General features: G+C 45.6%; 1 protein-coding gene across 1 annotated transcript in view; it reads left to right on the plus strand.

Annotated features, from left to right (window-relative positions):
- The first annotated feature begins 6,997 nt into the window (after positions 1–6,997).
- Positions 6,998–11,555, plus strand: part of OCA2 (oculocutaneous albinism II) — a 285,385-nt gene continuing 280,827 nt past the window's right edge. The window contains exon 1 of the mRNA XM_010852989.1: positions 6,998–7,103. The gene's annotated coding sequence lies outside the window, so the exon portion shown is untranslated. The remainder of the gene's footprint in view (positions 7,104–11,555) is intronic.

Below are 11,555 nucleotides of genomic sequence, written 5' to 3' on the forward strand. Positions count from 1 at the left end.
AATTAAAAGATGCTTGCTCCTTGGAAGGAAAGTTATGACCAACCTAGACTGCATATTAAAAAGCAGAGACATCACTTTGCCAACAAAGGTCTGTCTAGTCAAAGCTATGGTTTTTCCAGTGGTCATGTATGGATGTGAAAGTTGGACTATAAAGAAATCTCAACGCTGAAGCATTGATGCTTTTGAACTGTGGTGTTGGAGAAGACTCTTGAGAGTCCCTTGGACTGCAAGGAGATCCAACCAGTCCATCCTAAAGGAGATCAGTCCTGGGTGTTCATTGGAAGGACTGATGTTGAAGCTGAAACTCCAATACTTTGGCCACCTGATGCGGAGAGGTGACTCATTTGAAAAGACCCTGATGCTGGGAAAGAGTGAAGGCGACATCCCAAGAAGGGGACAACAGAGGATGAGATGGTTGGATGGCATCACTGACACAATGGACATGGGTTTGGGTGGACTCTGGGAGTTGGTGATGGTCAGGGAGGCCTGGTGTGCTGTGATTCATGGGGTCGCAAAGAGTCGGACACGACTGAGCGACTGAACTGAATATTCCTTGTTTGTATGTATCTCCTTTATCTGTTCATCTGTCGATGGACATTTAGGTGCTTTTCATGTCTTCTCTATTGTAAAAAATGCTGCAATGAACATCAGGGTGCATATATCCTTTCAAACCATGTTATTCTCCGGCTATATGCCCAGTAGTGGGATTGCAGGGTCACATGGTAGCTCTATTTTTAATTTCTTACAGAACCCCCATACTGTTGTCCATAGTGGCTATATCAATCTACATTCCCACCAGCAGTGCAAGTGAGTTAACTTCTCTCCACACCCTCTCTAGCATTTATTGTTTGTGGATTTTCTTGATGATGGCCTTTCTGACTGGTGTGAGGTGATATCTTATTGTAGTTATAATTTGCATTTCTTGAATAATTAGCAATATTGAGCATCATTTCATGTAACTTTTGGCTATCTGTATGTCTTCCTTTGGAGAAATGTCTATTTAGGTCATCTACCCATGTTTTTTATTAAGTCAATTTTCTTTATTATATTGAGCAAATAGCTCTATGAGCTGTTTGTATATTTTGGAGATTAATCCCTTGTTGGTCACATCATTTGCAAATATTTTCTTCCATTCTGTGGATTGAGATGTGCATTTTGTTTATGGGTTCCTTTAGTGAGCAAAAGATGTTAAGTTTAATTTGATCCCATTTATTTATTTTGCTTTCATTTCCATTACTCTAGGAGACAGATTGAAAAAGATATTGCTGTGATTTATGTCAAAGAGTGTTCTGCCTTTATTTTCCTCTAAGAGTTTTATAGTATCTGGTCTTACACTTAGGTCTTTAATCCATTTTGAGTTTATTTTTCTGTATGGTGTTAGGGAGTGTTCTAATTTCATTCATTTACATATATCTGTCCAGCTTTCTCAGTACCATTTATTGAAGATACTGTCTTTTCTCCACTGTAACCCTGCCTCATTTGTTGTAGATTAATTGATCATAGATATGTGTTTTTATTTCTGGTCTTTCTATCCTGTGCCATTAATCTATATTTCTGTTTTGATGACTGTAGCTTTGTAGTATAACCTGAAGTCAGGAGCCTGATTCCTCCAGCTCTATATTTCTCTCTCAAGATTGCTTAGTCTGTTTGGGGTCTTTTGTGTTTCTATACAAATTAAAAAATTTTTTGTTCTAGTTCTGTGAAAAATTCCATTGGTAAGTTGATAGCAATCTCATTGAATCTGCAGATTGCCTGTTGTAGTACAGTCATTGTCACACTATTGATTCTTGCAATCCAAGAACATGGTCTGTCTTTCCATCTGTTTGTGTTTTTTGTCAGTGGTTATTCAGTAGTTAGTTGTGATTTAGTAGATATGTTAGTAGATGTTGGTTTCTGTAAGAAGGGATGAATTCATGTCCTTCTACTCTGCCATTTTGTCTCCTCCCTACTAAATGCCTTTAAACTGCAGAATTTAGTACAGAATTCCTCCCATTGCTTGCATTAAGCCTTCATTGTTCAGTTAGGCTATCCTTGGTGAGAGAGCCATTTATGCAATTTAAAACTTGGCTATAATGGTTTTGACATTTCTTCCATCAAGAGCTGGGAGCTGTGTCCTTCCCCTGGACCTGGCCTCTGTGACTGCTCGCTAAATGGAATATGGCAGAGGTGGCACCTGCCTATCTTGGGTCAGGCCTCATGGACCTCGCTTCCATTTCCTGACTCTTGGATCCCAGCCACCATGCTGTGAGGCAGTCCAAGCATTAAGGAACAGGCCACTTGGCAATGGCAGTAGACCCACACCAGAGGTAAGTTAGTGCACCTCCAGATGCTTCCAGCCTCCAGACTCAAGTTACTTCCCACCTTTGTGTCACCCTGACTGTCTTGGTATATAGATGAGCTATCTCCACGGTGCCTTTTTGAATTCCATTCTGACCAAAAGAATCTGGGAGCATGATAGATGGTCACTATTTTTGTCACCAAACTTGGGGTGGTTTGTTACAGCAATAGATAAAGACGTGTCTGAGTTTGTGTTTGATTTGTCTACTTTCTGAGGTGGGCCAAGTGGTAGAAGGAAACTGCTCTGGCCATCTGCCCCAGTATCCCTTCCTTTCCCATACCTATAAACGATCAATATGCAGGTTTGGCTGATCTGACCATCTGTGGGCACCAGTGGGTGAGCAGAACACAGGGGCTTTGTGGTCAGAGCAGACAAAGGCCGGGGTCCACAGAAGCCTGAAGAGCCAGTGGTCTTCATAAAGGGTGGAGTTCATAAAGGGAAGCCACAGTCAGGTTTCCACTGAAGACGTGGCTGAAGGGCAGGGCAGGGGATCACTCTGAGTTATACCTGTCAATTGAGGATCTGAGGTCAGGGGCATCTTCACAGGATCACCCACAAATACATAAAATATGCATAAGCACACATTCACAGAAACCCACCACTGTATATAATATAAGCAAAAGGATTTTATTGCAGAAATGCTGAAATTTGCATGTACATTCAAGTATGGTTGGCCCTTGATCAACATAGGAGCTCGGGATGCACAGCTGAAAATCCATGTGTAAATGGACCTACACAGTTCAAACTCATATTGTTCCAGAGTACACAGTACCATGTACTTCAAAATACACACTGTTGGCCTTTGTGTCAGATTCCAATGCTGCTCTTTGCTGAGAAAACTTAGAGACCTCCTATTTTGGAATTTCCTGAGCCATCCAAGAAAAGTGTGACTTTATGGTGATATCTTGGTAAAATCACCATGTATTTCCTGAACTGTCCCCAACCACTCTGGCTGAAGAAATCCAGTCCCCTTTCACGGGAAAGCAGGGCCATATGAATTACACTACAGGTTTCTAGTGATGCTTCTGTATCCAATTCTTGTTCCCAGCTGCCAAGAAGGGAACCCCGATCTGGACCTGGTTTCAGCAACCAAGAGGGAGGGCTGGCAATAAATCAGGATCTGAGATAGCTCATGGTTTGGTCCAACGTGGTACATGGCCTTGGAGACTCCCCTGCTCTGAGGGGCCTTCACTACCATGTGGGTTTGCCAATTCCTTGCAAGGGTGAGATTTCTTCCATAATTTAGGCCATGCAAGTTCACCCCCTGGAGCAGGAACAGGAGTGATTTCACTACAAACGTTTAGCAGCTACTCAAGAGACAGAGACTAGACAGGCTTGGGGTCAGCACGTAGATGCTAGGGACATGGGCATGAGGCATGGAGAGCCATGTGGTAGCCACGATTGCCCTGCTGGTGCGTTGTGACCCTTCTCTGGTCACGTTGGCACTCACAGTCAGCCTCCCACTGTATGGAGGGCATTCAGTAAGGGCAGGGCAGCCTGGAACCTTCTGTCTGCCCCAGATGCCTACACATTCATGCTCTGGGGCCCCCTTAGCACTTTCCCATGTATCAGAGTTCTCAAAGTGCTGGAGGAAGACTTGGCCAAGGTGGCCTCCACTCCACGTGAATAGGGTTGTTGCTGTGTCCACACTGGCTGCGAGTGGCAGTCTGAATACAGACAACTACTAATGTGGCACTCGGCCTTCTCTTGGGGACGCTGGGGTCTCTAGCTGGTGTGCCAGCACTGGAACTGCTCTGTGGCAGTGCCCACTGTGCTCTGGGAGGCCTGGCGACCTTGCATCCCTGGTCCTTGCTCCTGGGCAGCCCCCACCACACCCTGCTTTGTACAGTTCAGTTCAGTTCAGTGACTCAGTCGTGTCTGACTCTTTGCAACCCCATGGACTGCAGCACACCAGGCTTCCCTGTCCTTCACTGTCTCCCGGAGTTTGCTCAAACTCATGTCCACTGAGTCGTGATGCCATCCAACCATCTCATCCTCTGTCATCCCCTTCTCCTCCTGCCCTCAATCTTTCCCAGAATCAGGGTCTTTTCAAAGGAGTCAGCTCTTTGCATCAGGTGGCCAAAGTATTGGAGTTTCAGCTTCAACCTCAGTCCTTCCAATGAACACCCAGGACTGATCTCCTTTAGGATGGACTGGTTGGATCTCCTTGCAGTCCAAGGGACTCTTCTTCAACACCACAGTTCAAAAGCATCGATTCTACAGCATACGTGTTATGTGTACCTTCGAACACCTAGAGGGCTTCATAGTTCTCTCAGAGAGGCTTGGAGAGGACACTCTCATAAGGATAACTTTTTGAGTTCTGCCTCTTACACTGTAGGTGAGCGAAGAGCTTTGGACTTCCTGCAGTGCCCAGTAGATTAAAGCCCCAGTGGGGCTTCCCAGTCCACAGCAAGCCTGTGTGTCTGTGTGTGTGTGCGCCTGTGTGTTTGTGCCTATACATATGTCTGTGTGTTGGGCTGCGTGTAGTTATTTATGTGTCTCTCTGTGTGCCTGTTTATATTTTTGGGTGTGCTTCTGCATCTCTGTGTGTGTAATGTCTGTGATATGTGTGTGTATGTTTGTGTCTCTGTGAATAGTTTACCTGTCTCGGTGTGTCCGTTTGTATTTCCTTATGTGTTTATGTGTCCATGTGTGTCCAAGTGTGCATCTGTATGTGGGTGTGTCTGTGTGTTGTTTGTGTGTGTGTGTATGTTGTATGATACAGTGCTTTCCACAAGTGTAACCTTCACAGCCCTAGGCTGGAGGCAGGAAAGCATAAGGAAATAAGATGAATGCTGATCAGGTTTATCAGCTGTAGTAGAGAACTCTTAAAGAGCAGAACAGAAAAAAGTAGGCAGAATATTTACTAATTTCACATTTTCCCAATTCTTGTTCATAGGGAAAAAACTGTTACAAGTATCAGTACTTGGCTACCTTCTATCAAGCAGAGCTGCATGGGGCACAGTAAGTGCTGGCTGCACCTAGTGTTCAGAGAGGGCTCTGCCCCTGGCACTCATTGTGGCACATACCAAAATTGGAACCATGCAGAGAAGATTAGCATGGCCCCTGAGCAAGGATGACATGTAAATTCGTAAAGTGCTTTGTATTTTCAAAACTCTTAGAGGAAACCATAGGCAGAACACTCTTTCACATAAATTTCAGCAAGATCTTTTTTGACCCACATCCTAGAGTAATGAAAATAAAAACAAAAGAAACAAATGGGACCTAATTAAGCTTAAAACCGTTTGCACAGCAAAGGAAAAAGGCCATAAAGCAAAAAGACAACTGTCAGAATGGGAGAAATATTTGCAAACAAAGCAATTGACAAAGAATTAAACTGCAAAATATACAAACAGTCCATGCAGCTCATCAGAAAAACAAACAACCCAGTCAAAAAATGAGTGGAAGACCTAAACAGACATTTCTCCAAAGAAGAAATACAGAAATACAAACATATAGATGGCCAACAAGTACATTAAAAAATGCTCAACATCACTCATTAGAGAAATGCAAATCAAAACTACAATGAGGTGTCACTTCATACCAGTCAGAATGGCCATGATTATATAAAATTTACAAAGAATAAATGCTGGGAGGGTTTGAAGAAATGGAACCCTCTTACACTGTTGGTGGGAATGTAAATCGGTACAGCCACAATGGAGAACGGTATGGAGTTTCCTTAAAAAACTAAAAATGGAACTACCATATGACTCAGCAATCCCACTACTGGGCATATACCCAGAGAAAAGCATAATTCAAAAAGATACCTGTACCCCAATGTTCATCACAGCACTATTTACAATAGCCAGGACATGGAATGTCCATCAATAGAAGATGTGGTAGAAATATACTGTGAAATATTACTTGAGACTGTCATACAGAATGAAGTAAGCAGAAAGAGAAAAATCAAATATTGTATGGTAAAGATGATCTGCAAAGCAGAAATAGAGACAAAGATGTAGAGAACAAACATCTGGATACCAAGGGGGAAGTGAGTGGGTGGGTAGGATGAATTGGGAGCTTGGGGTTGAGAAATATATATATATATATAATGTATAAAATAGATAACTAATGAGAACCTGCTGTACAGCACAGGGAAATCTACTCAGTGCTCTTTGGTGACCTAAATAGGAAGGAAATCCCCCGAAGATAGGATATATACATATATAGCTGATTCATTTTGCTGTACAGCAGAAACTAACAAAACATTGTAAAGCAGCTATACTCCAATTAAAAAAGAGAGTGAGCTCTGGTCTCTGACCAGGAGCATCTTTTCTTCTTTTTTATTAAAAAATTTTTTTAATTTATTTTTTTAATCTAAGGATAATTGCTTTACAGAATTGTGTTGGTTTCTGCCAAACATCAGCTTGAATCAGTCATAGGTATACATTATGTCCGCACCCTCTTGAACCTCCCTCTCACCTCCCACTCCATCCCACCCCTCCAGGTTTGTTACACAGCCTGGGTTTGAGTTCCCTGAGTTATACAGCAAATTCTCAATGGCTATCTATTTTACATATTGTCTTCATTTTTTGACTGTCTCTTGCAGCTGCTAGGGTAAGGCAGCAGGGGTGGGAGCAGCAATGGGGTGGAGTGGTTGGGGGCGGAGGGGATGCCCGTCGTGACGTCTGTGGGTGTGGCCAGGCCGGCAGGAGGACCGTGGAGCAGCTGGGAGCTCGCCTGCCTCCCAGGACTACCTCCATCGTCACTCAGCGCTCTCATCTTCAACTGTAAACTTGCTCCTGGAAGAAGATCAAGTTTTCAGGTTAGTTGGGAGAGAGGAGATGAGGAACTAACCTCTTCTAGGGAGCAGGCGGGGTTTTAATAAGCCTGTGCTGAATTGTTGCTTTTAGGAGCAAGGAAAATTCCTCTCAGGGGAAATGTGCAAAGTCTAAGACTGAATAGCTGGTGTGAGCACTCGGGCTTGACACCACAACAAGTTATTTTCTGGATATAATGGCTCATTGGGAGGCAAGTTCCCAAGACAAAGGGCGTCGTCCCCAGCCCGGGAGGGCCGTGGGCACACGGAGGAAGAGAATTTGGAACAGTTCAGGCAGCAAATGTTCTGCCTGAACTGAGGAATGACTTAATCCACGTGAACACTAGTCAGGCGTTTTTGTGGAATGGAATGCGCCAGGGTGAAAACATTAAATCCCTCAGAGCTGCTTCTCTGCACTCTGACCACACACAGTGGAGTAAATGAATTTAAGGTTGCCCACTCTTTCCAAAGAATGGATGTCAAGCACAGGCATCCCTGGGTGTGGATGTGCTTGGGTTTGACAGGGTAGGTATCTGGAGCTCCTACCACACTGGCCTGGCTAGCTGTGAAGCTACCCAAGGAAAATGTTTGAGCGCTGATTTAAGGAATGTGATAACTCTACAACCTGCAGTGATTTTGAGGAAGAGCCAACAGGAGGCTGTGAGCAGGGTGGGCGGCTTCTATATCCTTGTATTTACAAGGCAGTGCCCTGTAACCTAAATCATCTAGGAAATGCCATCCCCGAGGTGTGCATGAGGTGAGCTAGGGGGTGAGCATGAGGTCTGCTGTCCAGGCCCCTGGGGCAAGGCCTGCCTGGGCTTGGAGGGCCTGGGAGATGGAATACGTCTAGGGATACTTGTGCTGTGCTGTGCTTAGTCACTCAGATGTATCTGATTCCATGTGAACCCATGGACTGTAGCCGCCAGGTTGTCTGTCCATGGGGATTCTCCAGGCAAGAATACTGGAGTGGTTTGCCATGCCCTCCTCCAGGGGCCTTCTTAAATCAGGGGTCGAACCCAGGTTTCCCAGATTGCAGGCAGATTCTTTACCATCTGAGCCATCAGGGAAGCCCTCTCACATAATTGCTATTAAGGATTAAATCTCAGGTTAGTTGGGAGAGAGGAGATGAGGAGCTAACCTGTTCTAGGGAGCAGATGGGGTTTTAATAAGCCTGTGCTAAATTGTTGCTTTTAGGAGCAAGGAAAATTCCTCTAAGGGAAAATGTGCGAAGTCTAAGACTGAATAGCTGGTATGAGCACTCGGGCTTGACACCACAACAAGTTATTTTCTGGATATAATGGCTCATTGGGAGGCAAGTTCCCAAGACAAAGGGCGTCCCCAGCCCAGGAGGGCCGTGGGGATACGGAGGAAATGTTCTGCCTGAACTGTGGGATGACATCTGCTCTCACTGCTGACTTAACCCACGTAAACACTAGTCAGATGAGAGCTCTAGGTAAACTGTAACTCTGTGTTTAGTCGCTTTGTGATCCTATGGAGTATAGCCACCAGGCTCCTCTGTTCGTGGGGATTCTCCAGGCAAGAATACTGGAGTGGGTTGCCATGCCCTCCTCCAGGGTATCTTCTCAACTCAGGGGTTGAACCCAGGTCTCCTGCATTGCATGCAGATTCTTTACCATCTGAGCCAAATTGTAAAGGATTGCACAAAAACTACCTCTTATTGTAGATTTAGTTTACAAATGCTTGAGTGCCATTGTTCAAATCAGTTATAATGTTGGGGTGATTTAGGAATATAAGTCTCTAAATATTTATGGCACTGATGAAAAGCAAATGCTGATACCATTCTTGTTCTCTGAGAAGCCATGACACTCTTGGGGTTAAGTGAGATCTGAGATCATCAGGAATCATGGGGTAGGGGGAGACTCTAGCTGCTGCTACAGATCTGGGTGCCTCAATGCCTGAGGAAGGTTTTAAGCCTGAGTCCAGGGCATCATGTGCATGTTGGAAAGATCGCCGTGATTAGATGATGGGGAGCAGCTAGGAGGTTCTAGAAAGCCACTGTAGAGTCCTGCCAGCTGAGAGGTGACTGCAGGCAGGTCAGGGAGGCTCTGCTTAGGTGAGGGTCTGCAGAGTCAGAGGGAGTCATCAGAGGTGCTCCTGGTTGTGTGTACCTGAATGGTCACAGGACCCCAGGGGAAGGAACAGGTTTTGGGACTTCTGCAGAGGTGTTTGGGCACCTTGGAGACACTGGGGTAGATAAGAAGGCAGCTGGAACACAGTGGTCTGGGCTGCAGAAGGGGACTGGTGAATCACATGTCCATGAGTGAGAACCTCACTTGCTGGTTAGATTTTACAGTTTTGTGCTTTCAGTTGTGCTGTACTGCGGGATATGTGGAGGTGCTTGCCTACTGTTCGGGGAACTGCTTGCCTGGGCAGGATGCCCCCATGCTAAGGCACCTGAGACCCCAAGTACAAGGAGTTGCACTTGGCAAGGGGAGTAGCAGGACTCAACTGCAGCGCAAGTCTCTTTTCGGGGAGGGAGAGCTCTGTCTCCTACGATGGGGAGAGAGAGAGAGAGGCCTGAGCACAGAGTGGGACCTCCAAGTTCTTCCTCACCTGGGGCTTCCCAGGTGGCACTAGTGGTAAAGAACCCGCCTACCAAGGCAGGAGACAAAAGAGACTTGGGTTTGATTCTTGGATCAGGAAGATCCTCTGGAGGAGGGCATGGCAATCCACTCCAGTATTCATGCCTGGAGAAACCCATGGACAGAGGAGGCTGGCAGGTCACAGTCCATGGGGTCGCAGAGTCTGACACCACTGAAGCAACTTGACACATGCATACCAAGTTCTTCTCAAGGCTCAGAGGAAGACAGCTCTTTTGTCTGAACTAAAAGTTGAAAATTATATTTTATTCAGGGGGTTTTCTGAGGACTCAAGCCCCAGAAGATAGCCTTTCAGATATTTCTGAGGGATTGCTTTGAAGATGTAAGAGAGTAGCCAAGATATATAGGAATTTTTGCGGCAGAAACCAGGTAGTCGGAGCATCAAAAGATAAATGTTGATTGAAAGGAACCAGATAGCCCAAGGAATTTAGTGCTTTTCTTTGTAGGAGAAGATGCTAGCATCTGGACCCACTGAAATCACTCCTTTGATATGCATCTCAGCTCTCCAGGGCCTGCATCCCACCTGCTTCCTCCACCCTGAACCTCCTCAGGGTGCAGTTGGCGGTGGCTGTAGGGGCTGCTGGCTTCATTGTCACAGCGTCCTTTGTTTACTGATACAGTAGGCAATATTCTTTGTCCCCACTTTACAAAGAGAACAGAGGGCTTCCCTGGTGGGCCAGTGGTTAAGAATCCACCTTGCAACTCAGGGGACAATGGTTTGATCCCTCCTCTGGGAAGATCCCCTGTGTCTCAGGGCAGCTCAGCCACTGTGCCACACCTACTGAGCCTGTGCTCTAGAGCCTTTGCTCCACAGCAGGAGAAGCCACCTCAGTGAGAAGCCCTCACACCGTGACTAGAGAATAGCCTCCCCTCCCTACAACTAGAGTAAGCCCATGCACAGCCACAAAGACCCAGTGCAGCCAAAGATAATTAAAGATGTAAAATTAAAAAGAGAGAACATAAAAGGGGGCTTTTAACCCAGTTCATTCATTGCAAGAGCCATCTGAAGGGATTAAGAATCAGACTTCACAGTCTCGGTCCTGGCCTGGAGTGGGATAAGGGAAAAGGCACCCACACTGCCGTCACTGGGAAAGGCCTGTCTCTGTGTACTGGGTGGGCCAATTCCTGGTGGCCTCTACAATCCCAGAGTCGATTCCTGCACCTTCTCTGGGCTTCATCACCTAGAAAGACTGCACCAAATGCAGAAGACCCAGTCACACCCACAGGGATGTAGCTACCTGGACAGTTCTACATCAAGAAGGAAACTTTGGTCCTGAATGGTTTTGTGGAGAGGGACATTATATAACTGGGTGTGTTCTCAGGACTTAGACATTGTCTATAGGAGGAAGGAATTGCCTGTGGAATGATTTCTATTTAATAATAAAGTTTTCGCAGCAGCTAATGTGCTTTTAGTCTGTCGTCTGTTTTCATTATTGCATTATGTCAAATGATGAAAGAACATGGAGAAAAGTGTTCTTAAAATTTACAAAGAAACTTTTCCACATGATGTGTATTGCTACTGCTGGTTTATGTACTACTGTAAAAGCACCAGGCTAGGAGAAGGCAATGGCACCCCACTCCAGTACTCTTGCCTGGAAAATCCCATGGACGGAGGAACCTGGTAGGCTGCAGTCCATGGGTCACAAAGAGTCGGACACGACTGAGCGACTTCACTTTCTCTTTTCACTTTCATGCATTGGAGAAGGAAATGGCAACCCACTCCAGTATTCTTGCCTGGAGAATCCCAGGGATGGGGGAGCCTGGAGGGCTGCCGTCTATGGGGTCACACAGAGTTGGACATGACTGAAGCGACTTAGCAGCAGCAGCAGCATTGTAT

Source organism: Bison bison, unplaced genomic scaffold (assembly GCF_000754665.1).
Source record: "Bison bison bison isolate TAMUID 2011002044 unplaced genomic scaffold, Bison_UMD1.0 scf7180017864320, whole genome shotgun sequence".
NCBI lineage: Eukaryota > Metazoa > Chordata > Mammalia > Artiodactyla > Bovidae > Bison > Bison bison.